The sequence below is a fragment of the Hirundo rustica genome, chromosome 5 (genome assembly GCF_015227805.2).
Source record: "Hirundo rustica isolate bHirRus1 chromosome 5, bHirRus1.pri.v3, whole genome shotgun sequence".
Taxonomy (NCBI): domain Eukaryota; kingdom Metazoa; phylum Chordata; class Aves; order Passeriformes; family Hirundinidae; genus Hirundo; species Hirundo rustica.
The window spans coordinates 60446490-60460451 of record NC_053454.1 but is presented as its reverse complement, the minus strand read 5'-3'; the positions used below and the strand labels follow the sequence as shown (position 1 = coordinate 60460451).

Here is a 13962-nt window from a genome sequence, read left to right as displayed (position 1 = left end):
CCACGTGTGAGGATGGATGGGGACGCTGGAATAAAACAGTTGTTTCATTTTATAACCTGATTGTGTGATCTCTTGCCTTGTCTGTGCCTTCTTTTCTTCCCCTGAAAGAAATAAAAAAAAGAAAAGGAGTGCTGCAAAATTGGCTGCTCCATGTGTTTCTGCCGGATCGGGGTTGGCCAGCGCGCTGTCGGTGATGGGGCGGAGCGGAGCCGAAGGGACGTGTGTGCTCCCTTTGCTGTGCCCCCAAACTGTGTCCCGGGCTGTCCTTCCCTATGGCTCCTCTGGGGCAGCAGTTTGGACCTGGGTCACGGCAGGGTCAGGCGTGCAGGGGTGTCCTGCGCTCCCCATGGCTTCCAGCCGGACAAAATCCAAGTAATTAGTGCTCAGTTCGTCTCAGTGAGCTAATGGAACTGGAACCTTTGCAGGTGCTGCCCCAGCCCAGGCAGGTATGTGGAGCTCCCGGGCAGGTAAGGGAGAAGGGAATGTGCTGGTCTTGCTGCCACCGCATCGTCTCAGAGGAAAAAAGGTATTGGTTTAATCCCGTTTTACAGAAAACTCTTACAAGGGCGGGGGCGGGGAAAGAGAGAGGCAAAAGCTGATGTTTTGCTGTTGTGGTAATAATTAAAACACAGTCATGCTATTGAAACAAACAGGTCTGTGCCAGGGAGCAAGCAGGGTCAGGGAATCCAGCAGACACTCCCTGTTCCTGTCGGACACCCTTCTTTAAGGGAATTCACTGGGCTTGCTTAGCAGCAGGGGACTAAAGGCCTGAGAATATGGTTAATATTTCTTTTAAGTTTAAAATTTAAATTGATTTTTGGGGGTGTTTTTTTTCCATTTTTCTTTTCAGCCACCTCAGAGGTACTGCTGTGGTGCTGGAGAAAACAAGCCAGAAACCAAAGAAGCTCAAGAAGATCCCCAAGTTCCCTTCCAGACAGTTGCTGCCTTCAGAGGAGGCACAAATCCACGAGGAACAGAGGAAGGGGATTCAGGGAGTACAGCAGAGTGCAGTGAGCTGGCACTGTCCCCCAGGTCCTTGATTTTGGAGATATTCCTTGACATTCTGAGAGGAAAAAGCCTTCCTATCCTTTTCCACCCCTGCCGGGGGTATATGTCTTGTTGCAGATCCCCCAAAAGGATTTGTGTGTCCTGAATGCATGGCTCGGAAGGAACATCCTTTAGCAGGAGCAAGAGGAAGAGGGTTTTTTATGGAGCTGGCGAGTATGGGCAGGTGAGAAAAGAGAAATGAACAAATACAAGACTTGAAGGGTCCCTTACGGTGCCTCGGGCATCCCCGGGAGAGCTGGGGGTGGGGCTGTGACCAGGGCAGGGTGTGCGCAGCCCCCTAAACCCCACCCCCAAAAGGAACCCCAAAGAGCCCTCTCGCAGGATCGGAGGATCCGCACCCGCAGGTGAGCGTGGCTCCGGTGGGACGGCTCCGGGAGCTGCCGGGGCGGTCTGGGGCTCGGCTCCCGGGCGTGGCCGGGCTCGCTGAGCAGCGCTCGGTGCCCGTTCCGTGCGGGGTGGGGCTCGTCCGCATCTTCCCACTTCTTCCCTGGGGAACGATCACCCGGCGGCTCCGCCCGTCCCCGGGAGGGAGGAGGCGCAGGTCTTGACACCCCGGAGCAGGGCTGGAGTCCGTCGGCAGGAGGTGGCCGGGGAGCCTTGGGGGGCACCGGGGCGGGCACGGCGGCGCTGGGCGTTCCTGGGTCGGCCCGAGAAGCGTCGCCGAGCCGGGAGTCACCCGGAACCAGGGAGCGGCTCTCCCGGCCAGCCCGTCCCGTGCGCACCTCTGGCTTTTGGGGCGTTTGCTGCTGATGTGTGTTCCCACCCCGCGCCGAGAGCCGAGCAGTTCGGCGCAAACATCTGCCTGGAGGTGCGAGGTGCCCTGACAGCGGGGCAGAGGCAGCGTTTTGCTGGTCCTGGCCCGGCGTTCAACCAGCGACGCCAAGGAGAATCCTGCGTGGTGCCTGTGCAGTACGAGCTTGGCGCTGAATCGCTCCCAGGGACGCATCTGCTCTTACAAGCTGTGTCCCAGCGCCAAAGGGTGGAATTTGGACCTTCGAAGTGCCAGTGCACGCTGCCTGGAGGAAACCCTGCGGGGAGCGGGATGCCCGCAGTTGTCCGTCCCACACTCGGCGGGCAGGGCCGGTCGCTGGCAGGCGTGCTCCCAGAGCAGCCAGCAGTGCCCGGCTGGGAGGCAGGAGCGGCGGCTGGGTTGCTTGGCGTGAATCCCTCCCTTATCGCTGGCCCGGGCCGCCGGTGCCTCGGTGGGCGTCCCCGGTGTCCCCGCGTGTTCCTCCTGGCCCGGCAGAGGGAGGAGCTCCGGGCGGGAGTTGCGGCGGGGCGGCTCCCCGGCGGTAAGGGCAGCTCAGCCTGCCTCATCCCTCCGAAGCTGTGGCCCCGAAATGTGGTGTTTCCCAATGCTGCAGGCTCCGGCGGACAGTGGGGGCGGCTCATGAGGCGGCCAAGCGTCTGTTTCACTGCGGATAGTGTCAGAAGGGATGTGATACTTCTGTGCAGTGCTTACAAGGTGAACGGCCCTTTACCTAGGATGTCTCACTGCCGATATTGTCCCTCCTCCTTTAACCTGCCTTGAAAAAGCGTTTGGGTTTTGTATTGATGCACTCCCCAAAAGTCTCTGGCAAGGGCAGCTCAGGTAGAGCTCGTGTGATTTTCGGGTTTAGGCTTTTATTTTGAGCTCTGCCTTCTCACACTTGTGGCAGCGTGCACTTGCTGTGAAAACTGAGTCTGCCTCGGGAATTCTGGGCTTTGCAGTCACGTATTATCATATCTCGTGTCTGGTTCCCTCTTATTTTTCGTTCTTGCCCTTTCTCCACTCCGTTTCCCTGGTGCGTATGTCTTCAAACACTTACTTGTGTGCTTTTCTGGCCCCTTGAGGAAAATAAATTAGCAACTACCATAAGTAGTAGTTTCGGGGGAGACCTTGCTATGAGGAGCTAAAAAACATTTTTATAGCACTTACTTTGTCAGGATAGTTAGTGAACAGTAGAGCCACTGAGCAGCTTCGTTGTCCTGTGGAATCTTTCCCTTTTTTTGACGTAGTGAGATGATTATGGAATAATTTAATAGCGTGTGCCAAATGTCTTTGGTAGCATTTGTAGGCCAGGAACACGTGTGCTGCATAGTGCAGCTATTGCCATACTTCATATGTTACCCCATTCCAAGCTCCTAGTTCAGGCAAAAACTGACTTTTTTTTTTTTCTAAATGCCTTTTGAAATATTTTTAAATGCCTTTTTAATTTTTTTTTTTTTTTTTAATATGCAGAATTGACTCTTCATAAAATCATAGAATCACAGAATGGTTTTGGACCATGAAAAGGACCTTGAAGATATCTCATTCCACCTCCCTGCCATGAGCAGGAACCACTTCCACTAGACCAGGTTGCTCCAAGTGCCCTCTAATCTGACCTTGAACATATACAAGGAAAATAATGGGAGCCTCTTAGTCCACAGCTGGGACACAGGACCTGGGTCGTTCATCCAGGAAGGGGTTGCTCCGGTCCAGGCAGAGAGGGGTTAGCTGGTAAGTGACCTCTTGTGTCCTCTTTGGTAAACAAACTTGTGTTTAATGGTTTTGGAAGTACCTGCAAGTGGCCAGTGTTCATCACAATGAGGCTCTGTTGAGGCTCCAGCCAGACCTCATTCTCCTGAGAAATTGTGTTCACCTTTGGTCTTGCACAACAGCAGCTTCCAGCTCCATTTCCCAGGGCTAAAACAACCCAACAACCACAGCAGAGAGTGCCGGGGCTGCCTTTCTGCTCTCCCGTGAACCAGTGGCCGCTGTGCAGCTGCTGTTCGCTGTAGGCTTCCATAATTCCCATGTTATTTGTAGGGTTGCTCCGTAGGAACCCCTCAGCGAGGCAGAATTCAGGGCAGAGCGAAGGTGAGCAGAGCGTGGGGATTGATCTCAAGGTCTTCCCCAGAGAAGACCTTTTGTAGTTGTGGTTTAAACATAACAGGGTTTTCTCAGGAGCTAAACCTCCTCCCTTGTGAGCAGGAAGGCTCCTCCTGACGGATGTTTGAAAGGCTAGCTGCAGAGTAGCGCTGAATTATGCATCTTGCAAAGCTGCTTCTGACCACAGGGCCGCTACTTTCTCTCAGCTGGTGGTGTGGTTGTCTCGGCATCCTTTCCTCTGCCTCCTGGATGTCTCTTGCTTAGTTACAGAGCACTGGCAGGTAAGGCCCAGGCTGGGAGGCAATGGTGGCACTTCCTTTGCAAATGGTAAAAATGAGTGCCTGTAGCAGGAAATGTTACATTTGGGAGGGCTGGAGGCAATGCTCTTACTTCACCTTTCTCATTCTTGATGAAGCAGGATGAAACTTTTCAGGTCTAAGCATCATGTGTGAAGACAAGGGAAGGCTGATGGGGAAAATAAATGGAAGTAAGAGTAATTCCCTCAAAATACTTTCTGCTTTCCACCTGCCAAAAAAAAGGGAGGCACCATCAGAACATTCTTACCTGAGGCTTTTTTTTTGGGGGGGGGTGAGAACTAGGAAACAAGATAATTAACCCCAGTGAAATCCCTGCTGCCTTTGAGAGACAGAAGCATAACCTGCCATCTATTGTGACAGCACGTCTGTTTCTTCGGGATCTGAAATGAAGGGACTTGAAGCCAGGCTTCTGTTTTATTTTCCTCAGCAGAGGTAAATTGGAAATACTCTTTTAAACTTTATTAGAATGTCTCTAAATGAGCTCAGTGTTATTTTCTCTTTCTGTTTTGGCTTCTGTTGTCCCTTCTGTGACAAGTCCTGCTCCCCTGCCAACAGGTGCCTGTGGTACTGCCCTGCTCCCTGGCGTGGTTTCTGTGGCTGTGAGTGGGCATTTTTGAGGGCCCTTACAACCCAACCCGTGCCGTGACTCCACGCTGAGAAGGCTCTGCTCAGTGCCACCCGCACTGGGCAGAACAGGGAGGATGTTTAGGATTTAAGGAACCTGCATCTCTGTGCCTCAGGGGTCTGGTGCATCCCCTGGTGTAGCCAGCTCTCTGGTTGCCCTCTCCCCAGGATCTGCATCCCAGGTGGCCTCTGCTCAGCAGGATAAGCAGGGTGTGACGGACCGGTGTTACCATCTTCTGTATTATCTTTTGTGTTATGTGATTCTGCCTTGATCAGAGAGGGCAGAAGATGAAGTGTGAGATGCAGCTTGTTCTCTCTGTCATCTCCAGGCTTGAGGCAGCTGCAGAGCACTTTGGTTTCAAATATTCCTACCAAACACAGTCACCTTGAACCCCTTGCTGGTACTTCTGGATCCTTCTGTGCCACTCCTCCTCTGATCCTTTACCTGGGAGGTGTGGGCTCAGAAACACCTGCCCCTACTGGATGCTTTTTTACACACATAAATTTAGACTCTTAGGAAAGTAATCAGGTCTAATGAAAACATGTTCTGTTTACAAAACACACAGAAAGCAGGTGTTTTGGCACTCTTGTTAACAGCAGGTTTTGCACTTTGTTTCTTCTTTTTTTTTTTTTTTTTTTTTTTTTTTTTTTTTTTTTTTTTTTTTTTTTTTTTTTCCTAATCCTGTTTTTAGGAAGGCCCCTAAACTGGAAAATTGAAAGTGAGGGAGAAAACGTTGCTTTTTATTTTCTAAGTATTGTGTTGGATTTTGTTATGTCAAGTGATACCACCAAAATATAATCTGACTATTTGAGCTTCAGGACTCTGCAGATCATTCTTTTAATGTGTTTCAGTGACTGGAGGTGCAAGAAACACCAAATCCCAAAGCATTTCTATGGCTGTAGCATTAAGTGCAACATCCGTGTTTGTATCTGGGAACCAGTCAGTTCACTGGGCCTGAAAGTCGTCCCTGAAGTAGAGAACTTAAACAGTTTGCATAATTCCAAGTGTTATGTCCTTATTGTTCCTAATACAACATAAAGTATCTTTTTAAGAGGCTTGGGTGTGTTTGGTTACCTTTAGGCAGGGGATTTGTTAGGCTGGCAGAAATGTTTTCTCACCTGGAGGTGTGTTACAATAATCAACATAAGAATTGATTTGTTGTCTTTTTTAACTTTTTTTTTTCTTTATAGTTTGGGGGACATTTTTGGCATAAATGAATCAAATGTGTTTAAGTATGTCCTTTCCAGAGGGCGGGTTTGTCATTTGTTTATGAATTCTCAAGCAAATGAAACTGGAGTCTGGGAAACGGATTTGCCTGTGGATTCCTGTAGTTCGTGGTCTGCTGGATCAGGGTTCTTTTGGACAAACTCTAGCTAAGGTGAGCTACATACTTACAAAAGAGAAATGGTTTCAAAAGAACTGGATTTCTTTTTCTTGTTGAGTAGTTGTGCCTCAGGCAGGGATGCTCCAGTAACTGCGCCATCTTCCAGCTCCTTCCACCAAAGGTGCCACACAAACTCATGCCTTGAAAACACCGAATTTGGGCATGAATTTTGGCCCAGCCAGGCCACATCTTTGCAAAGTCATTGTAAGCCAGTGTTGCTCAGTTCCTTCAGCACCACTAGACATATCTGGAGGTTCCTATTCATAGCTCTGTTCCCTCCCAAACTGAGGTTTCTCTGCCCCAATGCAGGCTGCCAGCCTGCGAGAAGTTTGGTTTGGGTTTTTTTTCCCCTATCCAAAATTGCCATCTCACTGTGGAAGTAGTTAAGAATCTGAGAAACTGATTCTCAAGTGTCTTTCATCACTGTTGATTGAGTACAAGAGGTGGGAATAAATGCATTTGCTTTGACTTGACAGCTGGATTATGTATTCTTTCCCTCTGCTAATTTGTTCCTGTAGCCTTTCCCTTTTTCATCTGCCACTACCCGCAGTTTTGCTTTCGTTGCTGCCAAGAAACTTGGTGCTCATATTTTCACTGTGCTTTTCTAGCTGCAAACTTCAGCCTTGCTCCTCTGCAGCACACTATGAATTCTGCAGCCTTCTCCTTGGCTCTCATTTTTTTTTTTTATTTTTCCATTGGCCGCTGTGTTTTGGCAACGACATCGGGAAGTGGAAGGTGTTTTCTTTGTGCCCAGGGATGGAAGCAAGTGCCCACTCTCAGGGCTCCTTTCTCACCCCACTTTGACTTGCATGTGGTTGGAGAATTGCTGTCTGGATTGCTTGCTCCGATCACAGAACTCCCTTATTTTGTGTTTGGGACCCAAGCTGTCAAAGGAAAAGCCCTTGCAGGACAGTGAGAGCTCAGGGTCCGGGTTATTAACATCTCTCCCAACATACTTTATTTTCTGTGAAGGCCTTTCAAGCATGCTCAAATATCCTTAAATTCACCCCATGCACTTGGCCTGGACAGGAAAACAAGTGCTTGGCAGGAACAGAGTGCTGTTGTAGAGTATTGAAAGGCAGTGTGTAGCTTTCCCCTTGAACTTTTCCATCTTCTTTGATGTTACATGTCTCTGTGCAGTGGCATAAGGTTGGATTCCTGCCTATGCAAAGAAGCAAAGAAGCAGGGCTGAAACTTCTCCTTTTTTTTTTTTTTTTTTTTTTTTTTTTTTTTTTTTTTTTTTTTTTTTTTCCTGAGAACATCTTGCTGCTGAGAGGCCTCGTCATTTGGTTTTCCCTGCACACTATTTGTTTTGATTTAACTTTTTTTGGAGCTGTGAATCATTTGGGACTACACAGAATAACATCATTCAGCAAGAACTTTTAATCCACCCCGGTACCTCTCCTGCAAGGGCTTGTGGACACACCTAGGCACGGGAACCAGCTCCCTTTTCAGGCTGAGGATGTGGCAAGAGTGAGCAGACAGTGACTGGGACCTGAGGCCACTTGCTGCCTTTTGGTCCGATGTGTGTCTTGTGTCACGGGGGTCTTTTTGGGGAGCAGACATTGTGGAGCAGCAGGATGGATCCTGTGGACACCGAGTGCGAATCCTGTATGCTGAGTGCCACGTCACAGCGTTACGCTGCAGGCGCTAAGACCTAAGGAAGTGTTTTAGAGCCACTTCACTGCTTCAGCTAACCAGGTGTCCAACAAGTCCCAGTGTTGCCTGCTGAGCTCCTGCTTTTCGAGAGCAGAGTCTGGCCTGAGAGGCACCAGGCAGGTGACACGGTTCAGCTGCCATGTCTGGCCTCGATTGCCAGGAAAATGTGGTGCTGTGCTGCTCAGAACAGAGGTGTGGGGCAAGGCTAGGGGCTGCTGCTGGGGAGGGCAGCAGCGGTGGCATCCAGGGAGCAGCACAGGTGGCACAGGCAGCACGTTGGAATGCCTGGCGTTTCCTTAAAACTTTGTGTTTGCTCGGTTTCCTCACTCAGCTTGGAGTATCTTTCATTAACTTGTGACCTGTGTTAGGTCGTGTGGTCTTCTTTTTTTTTTGTTTTGTTTTGGCTTTGTTTTTCTAGACAAAATCAAAGCAGTGGGTTTAGCACGTGAAAGATTAAAGACATTTTACCAGAAGTTGGAGAGAGCTTTTCCTGCTACAAGCTTGAGTTTTTCCTTCCTTTTCCAGTATCTGCTGTGTTGGGTGTCCCAAGGAGGGCTGCATTCCTCACAAAGGGTCTTAGGAATTGGTGCTAATTCTGCTTTTTCTGAAGGTGTATCAGAGTGTGCTACCTAACAGCTATTTTCCCCACTGAAAAGATTTCCCTCACTGACTATCAATGCATGTACATGTTTTAATCACGTAGTCTGATGTACTAAGGATATTATTTTCTAAGCAAACACCTGTAGTAGATTTCTGTTTGGTTTGTGAGAAGTGGGAGAGGTGCTGTTGGGAAGAAGAGACGGAGTAAATCTGCTCTGGGGATGTGCAGTGAAGGACTGAGTTGCAGGGAGGGGGGTGTATTTATAAACTGTATCAGTAGCTCCCTGAAACTGAGGGTGCAGCAGGGATGAGGTTGGTTGGAGTTGGCCTGGGCCTGTCAGGGTGAGCCACAAACAACCCAGCCGAGCCCCTGAACCCTCCATGGATGCTCGAAACACTTCCACAGAAAGGCAGTAATGATTCCAGAAGAAGTTACAGGTGATTGCTTATGATCAGCGGGGAATTTACTCTGGAATTATCAGCCAGAGAGTATATCAAAGCAGAACACATCTTTTGGTACTTTTTCTGGTCTGTGACCTCGTCTCTGGCTTTAATGAGTTTTGTGAGCTCTCATTAAGGAAGCAGTGTGATTTCAGCTTGAAATTCAGAGTGGGGCTTGAATAGTTTGTGTTGTTTTTACACAAGTGCTTTGGTTATGGGTCAGAGAGGGAGAAGATAAATCACTTTTTATTATCTTGAATTTTTCCATCCAGGCATCTATGGGAGTAGCTCAGTGCTGGCACAATTCTCCAAGAAACAACATTTGAGAGGTTTAAGCCTTAGTAACTACTCCAGTGTGTCTCGATTGCAAAGATTTGGTCCTACAGTCCCAGACAGATGAGGGGAAAAAGAAACTTCGGTTATTCATGGAAAATATTCTGTTATTCCTTGTGGAGTCTTTTAATTCCGTTTGTACGATGTACTGTCTGCTATTCTTCTGACAAAACCTGTTTGAAATGTAGATTAAGGATTAGAATTTAGGACTGCTGGCTACAAGATCTTGTGAAACCTGAAGAACTGGGGTGATGACTGCTCTCAGCAAAGGTTCTTTCCTAACATCATGTCGGATTCCTCTCAGCCCTGGGCAGGAAACCTCTGGGACCATGTTGCTGGTCAGAATTAGGGCTGTGTTTAAGGCAGGCCCAGGTCAGGTCAGTGTTTACCCACAGGTGTGGGGTTTGGGCCCCAACACTGAGCTGTCGCTCTGCAACAGGATCAGGGTGGCAGACGCCGCCTTTTGTTGCATCCTGAGGTTTTATATGCTCCCTCGAGACTTCCCCCCTGGATGTGGCTGTGGTGGAAGGTGATGCTGAGGGTAAACCTGCACCTCCCGTGGGCATTGCTGGCCTTTGTCTCCTTGCTGTGCCATCAGACCATGGGAATTTGCTGATGTCACTGCCACTTCCACCCCGCCTGGGGGCTGCATCCTCCTGGCAGCCCTTGCCAGCCCCACACACGAGCTCCGGAGGTGTGTCTGTGCTGTGTCATCCCTGGGATTGCGGTCACCCCTGGGAATATCCTTTTGTTCCATAGCAGCCAGATGCAGTGTTGGGGACGCTCCAGGTTTGTCAGCTTCAGAGTTTGATTGCAAAAGTCACCGAAACCAAAAATGACAGTGAAGTTTGTCCGAGTGGTGCTGTCGGACCCTGACAGTCCGTGCTTTGTGTTGGAGGTGGCTGTGTATTTGCACTGCAGGGAATTAATACCCACTTCCAAATTCAGTCCAGCAGATCCCAAAGGCTCTTACAGCAATATTTTATTCTTTACTTCCCTTTGGGATAATTTATTCTCCAAATTGTTGTGAGCAATTCTTTAATTTTTCCTGGAGAAAACCACGTGGCAGAGACAGTTTGCAAAGGAGCCCAGGCTTGGGTTTGGAGAAGAGAGTGCTGAGAGCCGCATCTGCCCGTGCTCTTGTTCCTACAGCAGGGAAAAATACGCTACATAAAGTCGTATTTTCCCGTGCTTTCACCTAGAAAAGCTCCTCCTGGGAGACAGGGAACAGATACTTATTTCCCAAGTGCTCCGACTGGACCGGGAGCACTGAAAAGATGAGGAATGTTTTGATTTCTTTCCGGCGGTTTTCCAGACGGTCACGGGCGTGGGCAAGTCTGCTGTGGCCTGGTGTTCTCCTCCTTCACGCCCTGAGCACTGCCGTGCTCTCCGCTCTGCCGGCGGCCCGGGGACACCGGGCCCGGAGCGCGCGCTCTCCCGGTCTCCCTGCGGGACGGGAGCGGCACGCGCGGACCCTTCGGAGGGACTCGCTACTGGCACCTGGCGGCCGAGGGGCGGTACTGCGGCAGGGGGCGGCGCATGCGCACTGACTCCAGCGGGGCTCGGCGGGGACACCTGCGGGCCAGAGTGCGGGACTGCAGCCGGCGGGGGGCGTGTGTCACGTGGTCATCGAGGGCGGCGGGCATGCGCAGTGGAGGATGGGCGCCCCGCGTCACGTGGTATGGAAGGGCGGAACAGCGCCCCGGTGACGCGCGTGCGCCGTGGCGTTCCTACGCGGAGTGCTGCCGCCCTGTGGGGAGGAGCCGGTACTGCAGGGCGGGAGCCGCGGCGACGCTTTCCTGGACGGCCGCGTCGGTCCCGCCCGTGCGGGCCTGCGGTGCCCGGGAGCAGCGTGGGTGGCGAGACGATGGAGGAGCCGAGCGCTTGCTGTGGCTGCGGCCGCGTGGAAGGTGAGCGGGGACCGGCGAGGCCCGGGAAAAGCCCTGGAAAGGGGGACGGCGCCTGCCGGGGCGGCTCCGGAACAGGCAGCGGGGACTTGGCTGGGGCCGCGGGGCGAATCGAGGCTGTCCCAGCGCGGGCACGGAACCGGGTAGCGACTGCGGGGTCGCCCGGCAGAGCTTTTCCTAGGAATCAAACGCTGGAGTTTGTCCCAGCCCGGCCCCGTGGCAAGGGACAGCGCAGCAGAGGGGGAGCAGGAGGAGCAGTGTGAGGGCCCAGGGTAGAGATGGCTGGGAGGTAGAGCTTGGGTGTATCTTTTGTTAGTATGGAGGTGGAAAGCAGGGAGTGAGGTGGGATAGAAGCACTGCGGGTGCTCGGGCAGGTGAACTAGGGCTCAGGAGAGGGAGTCGCTTTCCTGAGCTTCTGAAGTTCCCCTTGTCTCAGGAGCAGTCATGCAAAGTTTCCCGTTTGGAGCTGGGCTCCAAAAAGAAGGAACCTGAAATTGCTGCTTCGGGTAAAACTGTAAGTATTTAAACCTCGCCAGTAACTTCCACTGGCATTTTAACGATTAGAAGTGGTGACTTTTATTTTCTCTGCACACAAACCACTTGGCTTTTCCGTGCAGGGTTTGCTGAGGCCATGAGTTGCAATTCCAAGCATCCTCAGCCTCCTGGTGCTTGGGCCTGCGGCGTTTGGCAGGTGAAGAACATTGCTGTGTGTCTGACCTGGATTTGCATGTACTTTTCCAGAGTTACTCAGACTGGTAAAAGGCCAGGAAGGTGATGGGAAGGGCTTTGTCCCACGTTTGGACAGCATCAAGGCAGGGATGTTTCTGAAATACCTCTTGTCTTTGCTTCCCCAGCTCAGTGTTAAGTTGGTGTTCGCTGAATGGGCTGTGGAGTGAAGAGGTTGCTGTCAGGAGAGTGGGAGACAGAGATACCCCTCCTTGCTGTGTCCTGGGTGGGCAGGGAAATCTGATATTGGCAGAATGGGTTTGTGGATATTTGGTCGATCCAGGGTTGCCAGCATGTCTCCAGTGTTGCTGATTCAGGGCAGAGGGGAGCAGGGCCTGATGGACACTGGGGCTGTGTGTTTGGTCATTGCTGGAAACGAGCAGCTGGGCCTTCTCTGAGGCTGTACTGGGTGGGCATTTGTGTCCTGTCTGGCCTCAGGTTTGTGCAGTGGGTGCACTGGAGTATCCCAGCTTTGTAATTCTGCAAACAGCAGAGCCCAGCCCTGAAGTTCCTCAGTGTTTGTGTGATCCCCTGTCGGTGTCACCACAGCTCCCTTTGCCACCCGCCTGCCGAAGGGTGGGAGCCGCACGGAGCCAGGGGCACATCACCTTTGGAGAAACTGCTGTTGTATTGTAGATCCGCAGAAGTGCTGAGTGTTGAAAAGTGGTTTGAGGGCTTGAAAAAACAGAACAGGGAACAGGCAAATCAGCTCCGATAGGCTGAGGACCATCCCCTGTTATTTACAGAACGCTTTATCCAATAGTGAACCAAATCTGTGGCAATGATTCTAAGTAAGAGTTGTACTTTTTTTCCTCAAGGTAATTGGGAAGAGTGGGACAAGAACTGAAGGATAACTTCTTGTCAGCCTGGCTCAGAAGCAGCAAATTGTGGTGGAAGAATATCCATGAATACATCTGAGATGATGATCTACAGTTTTAAAACAAATCTGGAAAGGAAAAACCACATTATTTTGAAGGAAAACCTCAGGTGGAACACGTGAGAAAGATTTCTAGCTTCGAAGAAATCTCTCATCAAATAATATGTTGATGTTAGTTTTTTGTTAGTTTTTTTTTTACATAAGCAAAGCATCTGAAAACAGTCCAGGAATGTTACAGGAGGTTAGTGAGGAGCTGAGGACGCACTTGGAATTGCTGTGACCTTGTCTCCTGCTCCGGCACTCACAGCTGGTTGTCTCAGGATGGTTTGGCTGAAGTTGAAATTGCCACTTTCTGCAGAGCTGCATCAATATTCTTCAGTTCTAATGGAGGATTGTCCTGTGGTGTTGGCTTTTTAACAGCTTTAGTTTTGCCTAAGAAAGAGCATCGTAGTCTGGTGTTCAGCTGGAATAGTGCCTCTGGTCCCTTTCGAAAGGAGGAGCTGGAGCTTGCATTTCTCTCTCTTACTTGGTGCTAAAGAAGAGTGCTGAAGGTGCCTGCAAAAGCAGGACTGGGTGCTCTGGAAGTCAGGAGTGGTTGTGATTTTATATCCTGGTTTTGGTTGGGACATTGAGCAGGCGTACCATACTGATTTATTTGATCTCCTTTGACTCTCCTGGTTGAAATAAAAGTGCCATTCCCCTCTCTCCCTTCCATAATTCCGGGGTCATTATTTATCCTGCTATGGCTGGCTGAGGGGCAGAGGAGATGCTGCTGGAAATGTGGTTCCGCAGCAGATGTGAGCAAGCTCACTCCTGAGCTTCAAATGAGTCCTTGTATGCAAGACAGAGGATTACTTCAAAAGCTCCGCAAAAGAGAAGGCGAGATATTTTTGAGGCTTCAACCTAATTAATTTAAACATTTTCTTATCGCTAATGACTGACATAAGGGTGATGGCCCCTCCAACATGCCAACTGCTCAGTCTCACACGGAAGCTTTCCCTCGCTCTGACTCCTCAGCCTCCTGCCTTTCCCCTACATTGTTCCTGTGGGGGCAGAGCTGATGCTTTTGACTCCCCAAAAGTCAGGTTTGCAGCTTTTAGCTTTAGGCTGTTGTTTTGAGCTCTGCCTTTTCATACTTGTCACTGCCTGTGTTTTTCATGAACAGTGACTTTGC

At 50.5% G+C, this 13962-nt stretch overlaps 1 long non-coding RNA gene across 1 annotated transcript; it reads left to right on the top strand.

Moving 5' to 3' along the window:
- Positions 1-11043: 11043 nt before the first annotated feature.
- Positions 11044-13505, top strand: LOC120753474 (uncharacterized). Its single transcript, XR_005701106.1, has 2 exons — positions 11044-11188; positions 12730-13505. It is a non-coding gene; the product is annotated as an uncharacterized LOC120753474 (long non-coding RNA).
- Positions 13506-13962: the final 457 nt, after the last annotated feature.